A 20,182-nucleotide genomic window follows, 5' to 3' on the forward strand; every position below is an offset into this window, starting at 1 on the left:
GGTTAGGAAACTCGCCATGTTCACTCAGAGAAGAAGCAGCCTATCCTTCTGACGAGTCTACCAGCATTAGACACAGCCAGCCACCCACTTCCAATGACCAACCCTTTGTCCCATGGTTCCTCGATCATGACACCATCTTCTCAGCTGTCTTCAACTTCTTGTAATTTTCCTCTAGCTCCTCTTTACTGGCTCTGGGTTGCCTTCTTCCCCCTTCCGCTGTGAGCACTCTGGGATGGAGCAGCTCTTCTGTGAGAACCCTGTCTTGGGCACCTTGCCATCTTGCTGAGCTCAGCTGCCATTGCCTGGCTGCCCAGTTGGCCAAGCCCTGAACTTGAAACTGCTTCCTGGGCAACATCCCCAGAGGGATCCAACTTCCTCACAAACTCTGTACCTCAAAGCTCCCTCCTTATCTGCCTACTAAAACCCATCTCTTTCCTCACCTCCCGGTCAGTGCTGTTAGCTAAAAGTGTTCCTCCTGTTACCCAGAATAATGAGGATGAGGGTCTGGCAGGTGCATCCAGGATGTGAACCCAGGTTGGTCTGAGGCCAGAGCTCAAGAGAGAAATCATTATGAGTGCATCCATTTTTTTTTAACAGCAAATCTTACATATATGTGTATGTTTTCAGTTGCCTTATATGCATGCAAAAGGTGGACAATGAACAAGGAAGACTGAAGAAGAGTTGATACCCTTGAATTATGGTGTTGGTGAAGAATATTGGGTACCCCATGGACTGCCAGAGAATGAAAGAGCCTGTCTTGGAAGAAGTATATCTAGAGTGCTCCTCGGAAGCAAGGATGGCAAGACTTCATCACTCGTACTTGGGACATGTTATCAGGAAGGACCAGGCCCTGGAGAAGGACATCATGCTTGGTAAAGTAGAGGGTCAGTGAAAAGAAGGAAGACCCTCAACGAGATGGATTAGCACGGTGGCTGTAACAATGGGCTCAAACATAGTAATGATTGTGAGGATGGCACAGGACCCAGGCAGTGTTCTGTTCTGTTACGCATAGAGTTGCTGAGTCCGACTCCATGGCACCTAACAACAACAATATGTATATGTGTGTGTGTGTGTATATATATATATAGTTTTTTTTTTATATGTATACACACACTTTTTTTTTTTTTAATGAAGACTTTCCATCCCTTGGCCCCAGGCTTTCCCTGCAATCATGCTGCGGTGTCCCCATTGATGTTCTCAGAGGCCGCTACAAAGAGGCGCCTCGTGTTTGAAACACAACTTTGAGTCACACACCACTTGCACCCTGGTATTAAGCCTGAGTCAAGTCTGGTGTTATATTTCCAAAGCACCCAGAAGCTCCTTAGTTGGCATTTCCCACCCCAAGAGACACTGTCAGAGCTCTCCAGCCTCCTGAGCTGAGGATGGTCCTGGTCTTGCGTTCATATATTCTCCAAATATTTATGTAGTGCACAGAGTCTGTTCTAGGCTCTGGGAGTACAGCAGAGAACAAGACAGACTAGAGGTCCTTGCTCTCAGGAGGCTAACATACAAGTGGGAGGAAACACAAGGAAAGGCCATTTCAGAGTGTGACAGCATTGAGAATGGTGATGAGGGCAGGAGGCAACACTCCCTAGAATGCTTGAGGAAGGCTTCCTTAAGGAGGTGGTGTCCGGAGGCTGAAAAGGAGCAACCCAGGTGAAGAGATGGGGGAGGGAACAAGTAGAAAGGCCCTGTGGTGGAGCAAAGTAAATGTGTGGTGAGATAGGGAAGGCGGATGGGAGAGTGGTTTGATGAGCTCCGTTTCAGCCATGTTAAGTCTGAGATGTCTGTGAGGCATCTGGTGAGTTATCAGGTCTGGATCTTGGGGAGAGGCCTGGGTGAGGATGTGAATTTGGGAGGTGGCAGCATGTGGATGATACAGAAAGCCATGGGATGGGATATTGGCCCAGCCAGGAGCTGAGTCCCAAGTACATGCCCTGTGCAACCTCCCAGGCTATCCTAGTGGGACCAACGGCTGGGCCTTAAGGCTTCCTTTGGCCCCCAGCCCTTCCAGACTTGCAATGGCCACTTGGGCTCTGAAGTCCATGTACTTTGAATCTTCCCTGAGGGATGTCACTTAGTGAACAAGAGGGAGGCCCTGGAACCTTCAGAATGCCAGCCTTCAGAATGCTTTGAATCTGGGCTTTGCCACCCTCTCTCAGTGTGTCACTGGGTAAGTGACTCAGTTTCTTTAAGCCCTGTTGCCTAACCTTGTAGAGCAAGGATAATGGCACCCACCTCTTGGGTTACCATGTGGATTAAATGAGATACTTCATGCAAAGCATTTAGCGCAGCGCCTGACACATAATAAGCACCCAATAACATCAGCTGCTGTTACTACCCATTCCTTTATTTCATTCAACAAATTGTGCACGACTCTGGGCCAGGCAGTGTTCTAGGCTTTGCAGACCCAGCAGTGAACAAAACAAAGTCTCAGTCCACATGGAGCTTACATTCTAGTGAGGGCTGGGAGACGGAGAATGAACAAATGGTCAAATGGAGAACAACCAAGCAGACTGCAGTGTGCCCGTGTCGTGCCACCCAGATGCCACTGCTTCAGGATGGAAATGCCCTTTGCCCACCCAAGGGAGCGTTGGCTGCTGACAGCTCCCACCTAAGTCTCTGCCAGTCGCCTTTGGCTGAAGAGAGCCGCCTCATTCGAGGTCATGGTCACTTCCCAAGGGCATCTGCGTCCAAAGACTGGATATATAGGCCTTGGCCTTTACTTTATTTTGGGACAGCTCTGAAGGGCCATCCCAGCTCCAGAGCTCCCTGTGGGAAGGGATGTTGTGCAGTGGGTTCAGGAAGTGCTGGCTGGCTGTCCGGTTGGCTGGCTGGCTAAATGAATGAACAGATGGATGGGTGGGTGGGTGGGTACACGGACGGACGGATGGATGATGGATGGATAGATGGCTGGATGAATGAACAGATAGATGGGTAGACAGATGAATGGATGGATGGATAGACGGACGGACAGACAGAAGGACGGACGCCTGGATGGATGAGTGAGTGGATGAATGGATGGGTGCACAGATGGATGAAGAGGTGGACGGAGGGATGGATGGCTGCTTGGGATTTCTATATTTAGTCTGTTCTCCTGAAGTCCACTTTCTTTGGACCTCCCTCTTGACCTTTGGCACATGGTATTGTGCTTTTCACAGGCATATCCTGCTACTGGCCAGCATTAGCTGTTTGGGGAGTGGCCAGATAGTGTGGAGTCCACACTAGCTCTGGGGTCAGAGAGACCTGGGTCAAAGCTTGCTTCAGCTATTTTACCTCAGTGGGTCTGCAGATTAAATAATGTAAAATAAAACTTTATGTAAGATGCTTCCTAGCATAACGCAGGACAAGTAGTATGTGTCCATTGAGGGCCATTACCCTCCATCCTGATTTTTTTCTGTCATTCCGTGTCTTGTGCCTCATCCAGTCTGAGCTTCCATCCTAGAGCAGCAGCCACGAAAAATAAAAATGATTTAAAAACACTTACTTACATCCTGTCTGTTTCTGAAAACAATGTTAAAATTTAGTTTCAGGAAGGGTAACCAAGGGTGAAATCAGCAATGAGGAAAAGAGAGGATTTAGGCATTAACCGTAAGGATTAAGCAGAGGCTGGCACTGAGCTACCTGGCAGGCAAGGTAAAAAAGGAAATACAATCAGTTGCATAGCTCTTATCATCAGCAATGGGTGAAGCTATCAGGAATGGAGCGATCCACAAGCAAATGAAGAAATTAAATCCAACACTCTTCTAAATTTCTTAAATCGGAGGAATTTTGGAATGCTCTGCCGGCCTGTTCCTGAGTAGAGTTTCCACGTAAACCCAGGCTGAGGCAGGAGGAGGTTGGAAAGACGGGAAGTAGATGCTGTGACAAAATTATCATTACTACACATAGCAACTGGCGTAAACTAACATCTCTGATCTGACGTGCTTCTTGTGGAGATACAAAGCTCGTATTTGCACACTGGTTGGAAAAATGCTTCCACCTAATTGCTTGTGGACTCAGGGCTTTATTTATAGACATCCAGAGGAAATTTGGCTCCACAGCTCTGTAATACGGTAGGGAGTGGGGCCAGGGAGCTGCCAGCTCCAGAACACTCCGTGCTCCATACGGCAGGATGAGGGACCACTTTCCATGTAAACACAGTGGGTTCTTCTCTTTTTCTTTTTAAATTTTAGAGCTCTTTGAAAAAGAACCCTCTTAGCCATGAATGTAAGGGTTTGGTAACCTCTTCTGTGGTGAGGCGGTGGAATCTGAGGGCGAAGGATGCTCCCAGAGCGCTTTTCACCACACTTTAATTCACTCCCCAGGAGATAAGAAGGATGGGTCCCACCCAGCTCCCAGATCTTGGAAATGCTGCGGAAGGCCATTTGATGTTCTCATGACTTCTCTGGGTAAAGCGGATGAGGATTAAGGATTTACTAGGGAATCTCATTACTAGCCAATCCACGTCTCTTTGCAGCAGAAGGTCCCCTTAGTTGCCTGTACTCTACTGCACTTGGGACTGGGGCAAGACAAGCCAGAGAGCATTGCAGAGTGTGGCCTGTGGAAGATCTGCTCCAAGATTCATGTGGGATTTGGGCTGCAGCTCGAGTTTCCTCAAACAGGGCCCAGGGAGTAGGGGAGGGGCAGAGAAGGCCTCAGGGTGATAACAGGACATGTACATGGTGCTTTACAGTTTGCAGAGTGTTTTCAGCTACCTGCTTTTTCGTGCATTCTTTCACAGCAAACATTGTGCACCTGCTGTGTGCCAGGCATGATGCAGAAACAAATAACGTCTGCCAGGTCTAGCTTCAGATTACAGCCAGCTGCTGATGAGTTGGAGGCCGTGGCTGCCACCACACTGGTCCAGGCTCCCATGACCTGCCTTCTCACCCGCTGGCCACTGTGGCCTCCTGACTGGTCTTCTGTTTCCAGCTATGTCCCCTGCACACTCTTCTCTGCAAGGAATCCCAGGGGACCCTTTTAAAATGAGTTGGATCATGTTGCTTAAAAGTAAGTCAGAGTGAGACTGGAAGGACCCTGGAGGTCATGGTCCCTAGACCTTCTGTTAGCCCAAGACTGGAACCATTCCCAAAGCCAACTCTTCACACACGGATTGGACTGGACTATGGGATGGAAAATGATACTGGTGAGGAGTGAGCTTCTTGGCTCAAGTAGACACAGGAGACTATGTGGGCAGGTCCTGTCTGGAGGGGAGATGAGAAGGCAGAGCGGGACAGAAGCTGGCTGAATGGACTCGGGGAATACAGGGTGGAGAGAAGGAGTGTGCTGTCTCATTAGGGGGAGAGCAACTAGCAGTATATAGCAAGGTGTATATAAATTTTTGTATGAGAGACTGACTTGATTTGTAAATTTTCGCTTAAAGCACGATAAAAATTAAAAAAAAAAAAAGTCAGCAACCATACCAGATAATTGAACAGAGAGAATATCATCTGCATAAAACCTTCCAAGACCTTCTTCTCTTAGAATAAATGGTTAAGAGCTCGGCTGCTAACCAAAAAGTCGATAGTTCAAATCCACCAGCCACTCCTTGGAAATCCAATGGGACAGTTCTACACTGTCCTATAGGGTTGCCATGGGTCGGAATCAACTGGACGGCAACGGATTTGCTTTGGGTTTTTTTTTATTTTAATTACAATGGGTCACACAGGGCATGGTGGGGTCACCACACCCTGGATGACCCATGTTCTCTGTCCCCCTCCCTACCACCATCCACTCTCTGACTCCATTTCTTAGCATCCACCCTTCCCTTGCTCATAGTTCTGCAGCCACACCAAACATCTTCTCACAGGGGTTTGCGTCTGCTGTTCCCTGGGCCAGCACGCCCTTCTACAGATATCTGTGCTCCTGTACTTTCTTACCGTCTCTACTGAAATGTAATGTTCCCTGGCCACCTAGATGCTACGTCCTGTCACGCTCTCCTCCCTTACTCTGCTCTTCTTCTGATGTAATATGTACTTACTGGTGCTTTCGCTTTATTTTATTTCTTCCCACTTCAAAATGGAAGAGACCCAGGACAGTGGCTTTTATTTGCCCTGCTGACTGCTGTATCCCAAGCATCTGGGTCTGCCTGGCACATAGTAGATGTTTGTCATGGATTGACTTGTGTCCCCCCAAAATATCTGTCAACTTAGCTGGGCCATGATTCTCAGCATTGTGTGATTGTCCACCATTTTATGTGATTTTTCCTATATGTTGTAAATCCTATCACTATGTTGTAATAAGATGGATTAGCAGCAGCTATATTGATGAGGTCTACAAGATCAGGTAGTGTCTTAAGCCAGTTCCTTCTGAGATATGAAAGAGAGAAGCGAGCAGAGAGACATGGGAACCTCATACCACCAAGAAAGCAGTGCTGGGAGCAGAGCGTGTCTTTTGGACCTGAGGTTCCTGTGCTGAGATGCTCCCAGGCCAAGGGAGGACTGATGACAAGGACCTTCCTCCAGAGCCAGCAGAGAGAGAAAGCCTTCCCCTGGAACAGACGCCCTGAATTTAGACTTGTAGCCTACTCGACTGTGAGAGAATAAACTTCTCTTTGTTAAAGCCATCCACTTGTGGTATTTCCGTTATAGCAGCACTAGATGACTAAGACAGTGCTCAACAAATGGTTGTCGAATGAATGAATGAAATGGGAAAGTATAAGGACCCATGCATTATTATTCAGGGGACCCTCACCAGCCTGGAGGGTACAAGACGCTTCTGGCAGCTCCTGGACCTGAGAAGTGCTCCTTTGCAGATGGCGTTTTGGCTGTTCTTTCCACTTCACACATCAGCAAATCGTGGCTTAGTAATGCTCAGCAGCTCACCCAAGGCAGGAATTGAGGATCAGAAGCCTAGTGTGTGAGTGGCTCAGGAGACAGAAACCACACCAGGTAATTGAATGGAGAGAGCCTAACATAAAGAATTGTTAAGTAGGTATGAAGTTAAAAAACACACACACACACACACAGGAGAGCCCATGTGTGACACAGTAGAACTGTGATTCCTGGGATTCTCAATGGCTGATTTTCAGAAGGAGATCACCAGGCCTTTCTTCCAAGGTGCCTCTGGGTAGACTCCAATCTCCAACCTCTCCGTTGGCCACCAGCATGTTAACAACTTACACTACCCAGGGACTCTTGGAATAAAGTTGTGTCATAGATTGAATTGTGTCCCCCAAAAATATGTATTAACTTGGCTAAGCCGTGATTCCCAGTATTGTGTGATCATCCACCATTTTGTCATCTGATAAGATTTCCCTATGTGTTGTAAATCCTATCTCTATGAGGTTGATGAAACAGGGTCAGCAGCAGTTATGTTAATAAGGCAGGACTCAATCTACAAGTTTGGGTTGTGTCTTGAGCCAACTTCTTTTAAGATATAAAGAGTGAAACCAGCAGAGACATGGAGACCTCAAACCACCAAGAAAGGAGCAGAATGCATCCTTAGGACCCAGGGATCCTGTGCAGAGAAGCTCCTAATCCAGGAGAAGATTGATGACAAAGGCCTTCCTCCAGAGCCGACAGAGAGAGAAAGCCTTCCCCTGGAGTTGATGCCCTGAATTCCGATTTATAGCCTACCAGACTGTGAGAGAATAAACTTCTGTTTGTTGAAGCCATCCACGTTTGGTATTTCTGTTGTAGCAGCACTAGAAAACCAAGACAAGTTGTTAGCTGGGTGTCTGAAAGGCTAAAAAGAGAATGCTAAGGTATTATGGAAAGAGCCTTGGTGGCACAATGGTTAACTACACGACTGCTAACGGAAAGGTGAGTGGTTCAAACCCAGCAGCTGCTCAGTGGGAGAAAATGCCTGGTGATCTGCTCTTGTAAAGACTATGGGGGCAGGTCTACTCTGCCCTGTGGGGTGGCCATGAGTGGGAATCGACTAGACGGCACACAGCAGCAACAAGGCATTATGAAGGTAGCAACTGCAGGAAACACCAACCGTTGCTGTGGCTGAGGGAACAAAGGAGAGGGTTTGAAATTACTCTAACTTGAAAGCTCAAAGCAGGGTTCCTGTGGGCCTGGGCCCCCAAGCTCTGAGGAAGGCACCATCTGGCCGGTGTTGGAATCATTCAGGGGCGACAATGAGGCTGGTTCTATGAGTGTCAGAAGACTAGAAACTAAAAAAAAAAAACTAGATCCAGCTTATTCCTTAGAAAAGCAGGATGCTAGGGTGATGCTCACAAAAGAAAAGAACCCTCACGAGGGAGGCTGGGAATGTGGCAAATTGTCTTTTCCAGTCTCTTTTGTGGAAGCAGCTTTGGGGGTGTGTTGTCTGCCACACTAAAAAAAATCAGAAATAACAATAAAACAACTTCTATTTTAAGAAACAATCAAGTGTGATTTATATGATCAAATTTAGATCTATTTTCCATATTCTTAAAAAGCATGAAATTCAGAAAAAAAAAGTGTGATAAAATCCTTGCAAGCCCACTCTACCGTCCTCATAAGTGGTATATCCTGTGGAAATGTATAGCATTGTCTACTAAATTGAAAAAAAAAAAAAATAATGATCTGATTTTTTCAAATCATGTCATTCCCTAGACTAGCAAAAGTGAAATAGCAATCTTCAAAATCCTGGCAAAGTGCAGCTTGACGTTTCCCATGACAAATATAGAAAACTGTTTAAAATATTAAGTTACTTTGAAAAAAAAATGTGTCTTTAGCCCAGCCTCCTTTCACCCCCCTCCTGGAAAATGAGAAGGAAGTAGAGATGAAGATCAAAACGTAAGGTGGGGTTCGTGGCCACACTTACTCAGGGAAGACCCTATCTGGGCACCAGGGGGTAGATGACTAAGGGAACGTGTGTTTCTGGAGATACTAAGTTATTGAGGTTTTGCTACAGATGTTGTTAGGTGACATCGAGTCGGTTCTGACTCATAGCGACCCCACATACAACAGAACAAAACACTGCCTGGTCCTGCGTCATCCTCACAATCATTGCTACGTTCCAGCCCATTGTTGCGGCCACTGTGTCAACCCATCCTGTTGAGGGTCTTCCTCTTTTTCGATGACCCTCTGTAGATACACCTGATACTCACTGAGTGCTTACTTTGTGCTAGGTGCTACACATTCACCAAGTCACTTAATTCTCTCAACATACTTAAGAAGTAGTGCACCGTTATCCGTATATTATAGATAAGACACGGGAACGTGTCTGCTCCAAAGATGGACAGCCCCTCTTCCGGCCACTGAGAGACATGAGCAGATTTAAAAGGAAACAACTTCAGAGAGGGACTTGGAAAAACCGTACTCCCATGAATGCAGAAAGGAAAATTCCTCTTTGGAAAACAACTAGGGCAGATGCAGGTGTTGCTTGAGTCCCGTCTTCTCAAGCTCCCACCCCTTTGTTCAGGTGCTGCCAGAGCCTCCCTCTGTGTACCGCCCTTGCTAGGTGTAAAAGAGAGCATCAACCTTGACTCGTGGTGACCCCGTGTGTATCAGAATAGAATTGTGCTCCACAGGGTTTTCAATGGCTGATTTTTTGGAAGTAGATCTCCAGGCCTTTCTACCAAGGTGCCTCTTGGTGGATCATGTTAACTGTACTGCCCAGGGACTCCTGCTGGGTGTAGTTGCTGTTAGGTGCCATCTAGTTGGTTCCAACTCATAGCGACCCCATGTGCAATAGAACAAAACACTGCCTGGTCCTGCATCATCCGCAAGATCGTTGCTATGTTTGAGCCCATTGTCGCGGCCACTGCATCAATCCATCTCGTTGAGGGTCTTCCTCTTTGTCGCTGACCCTCTGTAGTAGATAAACCTTGTATTTATTGAGTGCTTACTTTGTGCTAGGTGCTGTACATTCACTAACACCATTTAATTCTTTCAATGTACTCAAGGAGCAGTGCACCATTACCCATATATTATAGATGAAATTAATTGCCATTTATAAAGATGACACAACTGACCAAGTTCTCGTTTCAGCCCCATGGAAAGAACCTCAAATGTTATGTATCTACTGTAGGCAATTGAGCTCAAGAGACACAAGGCAATTTACCCAGATACACATAGTGAACTCCAGGAAAAACTGAGAATGGACTAGATCTCCTGATTCTCTGCTGAGGGTTGTTCCTGCACCAGTCCTGAATTGCAATCTAGGAATCTAAATTACATCCTTCGATTCCAATAAAAGAGGGGGAGGGGAGAGCAAACAAAATCAGGCGAGGATTTGTGAAAATGGACCAATGGGGGTGACCATATCTATCATGGACAATATCTACTAAAGCTATACACAGGCCCACCATTTTGGCCTAGTAATTCCACCTGGGGTTTATACCCAAGAGAAATGAATGCACTGTGTTCCCCAAAACATGTACAAGAATGTTCATAGGAGCTTTCTTCATAACCGCCCCAAACTAGAAACAACCTACCTGTTCATCAACCACAGAATGGAATAATCATGGTATGTCCATAAAATTAAGTGCCAAACAATAAAAAAGAAAACTATCAATACATGCGACAGTGTCGATGAATCTCATAGACGTAATGATGACCAAAATAAGTTTCGCCCGTGTTTGAATTTCCCATGAGTGAATTATAGTATGTACTCTTTTCTATTTACGTAGTATGTGATTGCATTTATAGGAAGTTCAAACACAGGCAAAACTAACTGATGGTGAAAGAAATCAGAACTAGGGCTATCTTGGGATGGGGAAGAGAGAGATTGACTGGGAGGGGCATGAAAGAGCCTTCTGGGAGCACTGGAAACGTCCTATATCCTGGTTATGATGGGAGCTTGTTGTGGTTATTAGTTGCCCTCGAGTCAGCTCCAACTAATGGCTACCTTACGTATAACAAGAAAACAATGCCCAGTGCTGCGTCTTCTTACTGTTCTTTGGTATGTTTGAGCACGTTGTTGAGACGATTGTGCCAGTCCGCCTTGTAATGGATTGAATTATGTATCCTAAAAATGTGTGTATCAACTTGGTTAGGCCATGATTCCTGGTATTGTGTGGTTGTCCTCCATTTCATGATTGTAATTTTATGTTGAGAGAATTAGGGTGGGATTGTAATACCACCCTTGCTTAGGTCACCTCCCTGATCCAAGGTAAAGGGAGTTTCCCTGGGGTGTGGCCTGCACCACCTTTTATTTCTCTCAAGAGGTAGAAGGAAAGAGAAGGAAGCAGAGTTGGGGACCTGATACCACCAAGAAAGCAGCACCAGGAGCAGAGCGCATCCTTGGGACCCAGGGTCCCTGTGCCTGGGAAGCTCGTTGACCATGAGAAGATTGAGGACAAGGACCTTCTTCCAGAGCTGAAAAGAGAAAAAACCTCCGCTGGAGCTGACGCCTTGAATTTGGACTTTTAGCCTACTTTACTATGAGGAAATAAATTTTTCTTTGTTAAAGCCATCCATTTGTGGTATTTGTATTATAGCAGCACTAGATAACTAAGACACACCTCATTGAGGATTTCCCTTGTCTTCACTGACCCTTCACCAATCATGATGTCCTTTTCTAGAGTTTCGCCTTTCCTGATAACGTGTCCAAAGTAAGCAAGACGAAATATTTTGAGCATAAAAGCAAAACGGAAGTTACACGGATACACATGTTAATATTTGTCAGGTTGTACGTTTAACGCTTATGTACTTTACTGTATGTAGGTTCTACTTGCTTCTGAAGAAACAAGTCAAAAAACACGTCAAGGGCAGGCAGAAGACTGAACAGAAGACACAGGCATTCGCCTCGCCTTGCCCAGCGCCAAGCATGGTCCTCTGGCTCATGGAGGACTTTGGTAAATCATTGTTAGAGGAATGAATGAATGAATGAATGGTATTAATAACCTTACATGAAAAAATGTACCAACTCCTTACATAAGGGAAGGAAATGGAAAATGAAGGTAAACAAAAACATTCAGGTTAATAAACCATAAATACCCATTTATCTATCCAATTTGGGGGAAGTACAAGAGTGTGAGGCGCCATGATGAAAATGCCGGCTTCCTATTTTGGTTGGCAAATTAATCTGCCAGGCGTGTGGGGAGTGCCACAGGCCCACAGTTCTGATTTCAGTGGAATAGATGGAGGCTGCCTGATTTTCATGTAGATTACCCAGAGCTGAATGTAAATTGATGTAAATCAGAGAAATCGATCAGCAGCCACGACACCTTATTCTCCATCCCTGGGCCTCTCCTGTGTGCTGATGGCTCTCTGGGTACCTCACCAATCTGAGCCAGGCTGCCTTCGGGGATGGGAGAGGCAGAGGAAGCCAAAGGGAGGGTAGTGTGGCCTCTGTGGAGCTCTGGGGGGAAACAGCATCTCCGAGGGACAACATCTATGACAACCGTCAGTGGTGTAGCTCTCTGCGAGCGCTTCACACACATCCCAGCTCTAATGCACGCCTCGAGCCTGCAAGGAAAACATGGCTATTTATTGGTTTCACAAAAGGCAACCTGTGATCCTTGCAGGGGTGCTAGAAAGTTCAGATGAGCAAAAAGAGAAGAAAATGGTAACAAGTACCCACAACCCCGCCAGTCGTGAATGAACAGTTGAAATCTGGATGCCTGTCCTTTGAGACCTGTTCTGATGTGCGTGCAGACACGTGTGTCTGTGTAAAATTTATGTCTGATTGTCATTTTTAACTGTCGTCTTCCTTCAGCTCAATGTGGTGAATTGAGAGACTGAAGCGGGGTGAGGGAGGTTTATCCAGAGATGGCTTTTCTGTGAAGCTAACGAAGCTTCAGCTGCAGACCCTGTACCTTCAAGTGTGTTTATCATTTTAAGTTCTTTTCTTAAAGAGGGCTCCCCAAACTGTATAACCTCCAGGCTCCACAAGACCTGATCCTGTGTCTAGGTTTAACCATAAGCCAGTGACCCCCAAACCTTGCTGAGCCCTGGAATTACTGGGGAGACTGAGGTGATCACCAGGAGGCTGCTCGTGAGCGTGGTTCCCCCCTCAACCGAAGGGAGCATGTTGGTGGCATATCCTCCCCCGTGACCAAACCCTCCTGTCGCCCAGTCGGCTCTGCCTTCGTTTTTTGTTAGCTGCTGCTGAGTCGACTCCCAGCTCGTGGTGACCCCAGCCACAACGGGGTCAGACAGTTGTACTCCATCGGCTGATTTTTGGAAGTAAATCGCCAGGTCTTTCTTCCTAGCCCGTCTTGGTCCGGGAGCTCCCCTGAAACCTGTTCCGCACCACAGCAACACACAAGCCTCCGCTGACAGATGGGTGGTGGCTGCTTCAGATAGTGCTGAATTAAAAGAAGAGTGACGCTTATTTTGTCTTCTTTTTTGCTTCAGTGGCCCGAGGAAAGGAAAACATGTTTATTGAGCACCCACTAAGTGTCAGGCACTGTGCTAGGTCTTCCCTTTCATCATTTATCTGCTTCAACTTCTCAGTAACTCCCTGAGATAAATAGTATTATCCTCATTTTACTGGTAAGGAAGCAGAGGCTCTGGGAGGTTAAGCAGCGTGCTCAAGGTCACAGCGCTCAGGTGACAGAGCCAGGATCTGAACCTAGAAGATTCTCACACCAAAGTCTGTGCCCTTTTCACTATTGTTTCCATATAAAGGGTCTTGGGATCCCGTGTCTAAATTTCAGCTCTCACTGTCTGCAACTGGAGACAGAAACAACTGAATCAAAACTCTCAAAGCCCAGGATAGAGTTTGGAAGTTTCTCTCAGAGCTTGACTTTCTCAGGATCCCACCAGGCTGGGAGCTCTGGGATGGTGTCTCAGTCATTTAGTGCTGCTGTAACAGAAATACCACAAGTGGATGGCTTTAACAAAGCGAAATCTATTCTCTCACGGTCTAGGAGTCTAGAAGTCTGAATTCAGGGCACCAGCTCCAGGGAAGGCTTTCTCTCTCTGTCGGTTCTGTGGGAAAGTCCTTGCCATCAATCCTCTCCTGGTCTAGGAGCTTCTCAGCACAGGGACCCCAGGTCCAAAGGACAAGCTCCATTCCTGGCTCTACTTTCTTAGTGGCAGGAGGTCCCCCTCCTTTCTGCTCAATTCTCTCTTTTATATCTCAAAAGAGATTGACTCAAGATACAACCTAATCCTGTAGATTGAGTCCTGCCTCATTAACATAACTGCCTCTAATCCTGCCTCATTAACATCATACCCACAGAGATTAGGGTTTACAACACATAGGATAATTACATCAGATCAGAAAATGGCGGACTACCACACACACAATACTGGGAATCATGGTCCAGCAGAATTCACACATTTTGGGGTGGGACACAATTCAATCCATAACATGGCTGGGGCCATGCTCCCCTGATTCACCACTAAACCCCTCCCCCAATGAGCACAGAGTGGGCACTCAGTAGGAGAAAAAAGAATCTTCACCTAAATAAAAAATCTTGAAGTCAAAAAAATGGAAAGTAATAAGTATGGGCAAGGAGGCAGAGAAATTGAAACTCTCCTGCACTGCTGGTGGGAAGGTAAAATGGCGCAGCCGCCATGGAAAATAGCCTAGTGGTTCCTCAAGAAGTTAAGCATAAAACTAGCGCCAAAACCCAAACCAAACCCAGTGCCGTCGAGTCGATTCCGACTCATAGCGACCCGGTAGGAAAGTGTAGAACTGCCCCCTAGAGTTTCCAAGGAGCGCCTGGCAGATTCGAACTGCCAACCCTTTGGTTAGCGCTTAACCACTATGCTACCAGGGTTTCCAAACTAGCACAGGTCTCAACAATTCCAATCCTAGGCTTACAGGCAAAAGAATTGACAACAGGTGTTCATACTTGTGCACGAATGTTTATAGCAGCAGTGCACACAATGGCCGAAAGTCAGAAACCCAAATGTCCGTCAAAAGACGAATGGATAAACAAAACGTGGCGTATACGCACAAAACGTGGCGTACACAGGCAGCTTGACAACGGGATGAAGTAGTGACACATGCTACAACACGGATGGACCTTGAAAACATGGCGCTGAGTAAGAGAAGGCAGACACAAGAGACCACGTAGTACGTGATTCTACCTAGATGATGGGTCCGGAATAGGCAAATCCAGAAAGGCAGGGGCAGACCTGAGGTTGCAAGGGACTGAAAGGAGGGGTATGGGGTCTGCTTTGGGGGTGATGAAAGTTTTGGAACTGGGTAGTGGTGACAGTTGCCAAAACTGTAAATATATTTTATGCCACTGAGTTGTACTCTTTGAAATGGTTAAAAAGGTAAGTTCCATACCGTATGTGTTTTACTGCAATAAAAAAGTAAACAAAAGCAATGGGCTTTTCACGGCATTGTCTCTGCTGCCCTCTCTCCCGTCCTCGTCACAGCCGAATCTCTCAGAAGCTCAGTCCAGACCCACTGTGCCCATGCTGCCATCGCCCAAACCAGTAGCCAAGTCGCTGTGGACTCATGCTGCCCCCGTGTGTGTGAGAGGGCTCCGTTGTGCTCCAAAGAGTTCTCAACAGCTGATTTTTCGTTAGATTGCCAGGCCTTTCTTCAGAGGCACCGCTGGGTAGACACGAACTTCCCGCCTTTTGGTTAGCAGCTGAATGCATTAGCGACTTGCACCATCAAGGGATTCCTGCCATCACCTACTCCCCCACCCGCTCTAGCCTGGCTTCAGGCACCACCCGTCTCCTGAACTTGTCCCCCAAAGATCACCTCTCCACCTCTCATCTCACTTGAACTTAAAGAATCACACAAGGAATAACGCCTTCCACGCAGAGAGGACACGCACAAGTCTTTTCGTGTGGGAGGACAGGCGCATTCTCTGAAGACTGCTTAGATCCTGGCGTAGTCCACTGGGCACTGGAAACTTCCAGACTGACACCTCCATGCTGACCTTGAGCAAGATTCCATTCCCCAGCCAGCGAGACGAGCCCGAGCCCAGCAATTACGCGCTGACAGCTGTCAACCCGGCTCGTCCCGGGGCCGCAGATGCTCACCCAGATGGGCACCAGACGCAGAATATATATTCATGAGTGACAAAAGATAATTTGTACATGTCTCAGGTTGCACCCAAACTTTCCCTGTCAGTTTTCCTCTCTTGCTGAAGGTAAAATTAAAGGCTTCAGAATATGACACTTTTTAGTAGTTACCAGGTAACAGGGAATCTAGCTGTCAAAACTATTGACAGGCTGACGGGTGGAACTTGGGTTTAGAATATCCCTTTATCACAGCTACAATCAGGGCACTTTGTAGCCATGTCTCAGAGACAATAGTCATTAATTTAGGGAAAACACGACCACCATGCAGATTCCTATAATAACCTTACCAGCTCACCTCCTGAACACTTGGAGCTCTCTGGGGTTCAAGGTCAGTGGACATCGGAGGTGCTAGAGCTCATAGGCTCAGAATTCAGGCTTTTCTGTCCATCCATCCTGTCCCAAGCCCCGACTCTGTGACTTAGCTGTGGTGTGGCCTTGGACCTGTCAGTTACCCCTCTGAGGCTTGGTTCCTTCTTCTGTAAAATGAGAGAGCAGTAGTTCCTAGAACATGGGGGCTTTGGGGACAGTTGTTGTTGTCAGCTTCCGTGAAGTCAGCCCCTGACTCATGGCGACCCCATGCACAAGGGAACAAAATGCTGCCTGGTCCTGTGCCATCCCTATGATCAGTGGCAGATTGGACCATTGGGATCTACAGGGTTTTCATTGGCTCATTTTTGGCAGTAGATTGCTAGGCCGTTCTTCCTAGTTGGTCTTAGTCTGGAAGCTCCCCTGAAACCTGCTCAGCATCATACCAACATGCACACTCCGCTGACGGATGGGTGGTAACTGTGCTGCTTGAAGTACATCAGCTAAATGTTGAACCGGAGTCTCCCACATGGAAGGAGAGAATTCTACCACTGAACCACCAGTAAGGCTGCTGCACTCATGCTGACAGCCTTCTAGAGAAACTAACCCGTTGCGGTCGAGTTGTACAGGACAGAGTAGAACTGCCTGTAGGGTTTCCAAGGAGAGGCTGCTGGATTTGAACCACCGACCTTTTGGTTAGCAGCTGAACTCTTAACTACTGTGCCACCAGGGCTCCCTAGAGATACTAAAGCTACACAATAGGGCTTCTCAACACAGTTTCCTTGGTGAACAAAAGGAAAAGTTTGCACTGCTCACAAATTAAAAACAAAAAAATTGAAACCCATTGCTCTAGAGCCAGGGTTCTTAATGTGGAGTTCATGGAACTGGGGGTCCTAAGGAATCCTGCTGATGCCGTGGTTAAACACTCGGCTGCTAACCATAAGGTCGACGGTTCAACCCACCAGCCACTCCGCAGGAGAAAGATGTGGCAGTCTGCTTCCTCAAGGATTCCAGTCTTGGAAACCGTACGGGGCAGTTCTACTCTGTGGCATAGGTTCCCTATAAGTTGGAATTCAACTCTATGGTAGTGGGCTTCTGGGGGATCCTTAAGTGGACTTTCCAGAGACTGGGAGTTTCTGAAATTGCAAGTAGAAATCTGCATATTTATGTTATTCTGGGAAGAAGACCCCATGGCTTTCAACTATTCCAGAGAGCTCTGGGAGCCTCTCTTGTTGCCCTCCGTCAATTCCCACTCATAGCAACCCTACCCACAACAGAAGAAAACTGCTTGGTCCTGTGCCATCCTCACAATCATTGCTATATTTGAGCCCATTGTTGCAGCCACGGTGTGAATCCATCCCACTGAAGGTCTTCCTCCTTTTTGCTGACCCTCTACTTTACCAAGCATGATGCACTTCTCCAAGGACTGGTTCCTCCTCATAACTTGTCCAAAGTACTTGAGACACATTCTCGCCTTCTTCGCTTCTAAGGAGCATTCTGACTGTACTTCTTCCATGACATATTTGTTTGTTCTTCTGGCAGTCCATGGTATAGTCAGTGTTCTTCAAAGGCATCATTCTTCTTTCACCTTCCTTATTCATGGTCCAACTTTCATGTGCATATGAGGCGAACAAAAACACCATGGCTTGGGTCAGGCACACCTTAATCCTCGAGGCAAAATCTTTGTTTTTTAACACTTTAAAGAGGGTTTTTTTTTGCAGCAAATTTGCCCAGTGCAGTACATTGTTTGATTTCTTGACTGCTCCTTCCGTGGGCATTGATTGTGGATCCAAGTAAAATGAAAACCTTCACAACTTTGATATTTTCTCTATTTATTGTGAAGTTGCTTATTGGTCCAGTTGTGAGGATTTTTGTTTTCTCTATGGTAGGGTATAATCCGTACTGAAGGCTGTGGTCTTCATCAGTAAGTGCTTCAAGTCCTCTTCACTTTCAGCAAGCAAGGTTGTGCTATCTGCATGTCACAGGTTGTTAATGAGTCCTCCCCTATCCCTGATGCCCCGTTCTGCTTCGTCTAGTCCAGCCCTGTTGCACACCTTTCCTGATTTTAAGCCACTCAGTATCCCCTCGTTTTGTTCAAATGACTGCCTCTTGGTCTATGTACAGTTTCTGTATGAACACAATTAAGTGTTCTGGAATTCTCATTCTTTGCAATGTTATCCATAATTTGTTATGATCCATGCAATTGAATGCCTTTGCATAGTCAATAAAACACAGGTATTCTTTCTGGTATTCTCTGCTTTCAGCCAAAATCCATCTGACATCAGCGATGATATCCCTTGTTCCATGTCCTCTTCTGAATCCAGCTTGAATTTGTGGCAGTTCTCTATGTACTACTGCAACCGTTTTTGAATTATCTTCAGCAAAATTTTACTTGCATGTGATATAAATAATATTGTTTGATAATTTTCACATTCTTTTGGATCACCTTTCTTTGGAGTGGGCACAGATACAGATTTCTGCCAGTTACTTGGCCAAGTAGCCGTCTTTTAAATTTCTTGGCATAGTCAAGTGAGCACTTCCATTCCGCCAATTCCTGGAGCCTTGTTTTTCTTCAACGCCTTCAGTGCATCTTGGACTTCTTCCTTTAATACCATCGGTTCTTGTTCATATGCCTCCTTCTGAGATGGCTGAACACGAACCAGTTCTTTTTGATACAATGACCTGTGTTCCTTCCAACTTCTTTTGATGCGTCCTGCGTCGTTCAATTTTTTGCCCATGGGATTCTTTAAAAGAACTACAGGGCAGCGTTTTTCAAACTCAAGTGTACACGTGACTCTCCAAGGATATTGTTAGAAAGCAGATTCTGACTCTGTAGGCCTGGGGTGGGCCTGAGACTCTGCATTTCTCACAAGTTCCCGGACAATGCCGATGCTGCTGGTCTTGGACCACAGGAATAATAGGGATCTAGTCTTGCTGGCCAACAGGGTAACCACTAGCCACATGCTGCTACTGAGCTCTGTAGTGTGGCTTGTCCGAATTGAGGTATCCTGTGTGGAAATATAAACCAGATTTCAGAGACAGTCCAAAACTAAGAGAAAAAGTAAGATATCTCACTAGTGATTTTTGTATTGACTGTTGTTAGGTGCTGCCAATTCCAACTCATACCAACCCTATAGGACAGAGTAGAGCTGCCCCACAAGGCTTCACAGGCTGTAATCTTTATGGGAGCAGGCTGTCAAGTCCTTTCTCCCACAGGGTGCCGGGTGGACTTGAACCACCCACATTTCAGTTAGCAGCTGAGTGCTTTACCACTTCATCACCAGGGCTCCTATAACATGTATGCCTTTCGTGTTGACTACATGTTATAATGATAATATTTTGAATGTATGGATTTAAATAAAATCCATTATTTAAATTAATTTTACCCATTCCCTCTTTTTCAAGCGTGGCTACCAAAATTATTTTTAAATTATTCATGTGGCTTGCACATTATATTTTATTGGACGATGCTGGTGTAGGGCCCACTAAATTAGGTAGCAGCTGACTGGGGGAAGATTGGGTGGTGTAGGGATTATGGAGGGGCCCCAGAATTTGAGCCCAGGGTCTAGTACCTGTGGAGCTGCTGAACAGACTGGAGACCGTGGACCAGTCACTTGTGCATCCAGGACAGAGTTGTTCACCTGTGTGACGGGGAGGTTGGGGAAAAGTGTCATCTAAGTCCACTCAGGTCTCAAAGGCCTTGTGGCTCTGATGTGACCTTGCCTTCTCCTACAGTTCAGTGCAGCATCACACAATTCTTACAGAGAGGCAGTTTAGGGCTCAAGGTACATGGTCTGGGGCAGACTGTCTGTGGCTTGTGAATTACTTCTAGTATAGCCCAAAGCAAGACACTACGTTTCTCTTTACCTCAGTTTCCCATTTGTAAAATGGACATAATAATAGTGTACACAGTTCATGAGAAGAATCAATGAGCTAATACCTCTTGTTGGTAGGGGCTATCGAGCTGGTTCTGGCTCCTAGCAACCCTGTGTACAACTGAATGAAACACTGCCCAG

The sequence above is a fragment of the Loxodonta africana genome, chromosome 10 (assembly GCF_030014295.1).
Source record: "Loxodonta africana isolate mLoxAfr1 chromosome 10, mLoxAfr1.hap2, whole genome shotgun sequence".
Lineage (NCBI taxonomy): Eukaryota > Metazoa > Chordata > Mammalia > Proboscidea > Elephantidae > Loxodonta > Loxodonta africana.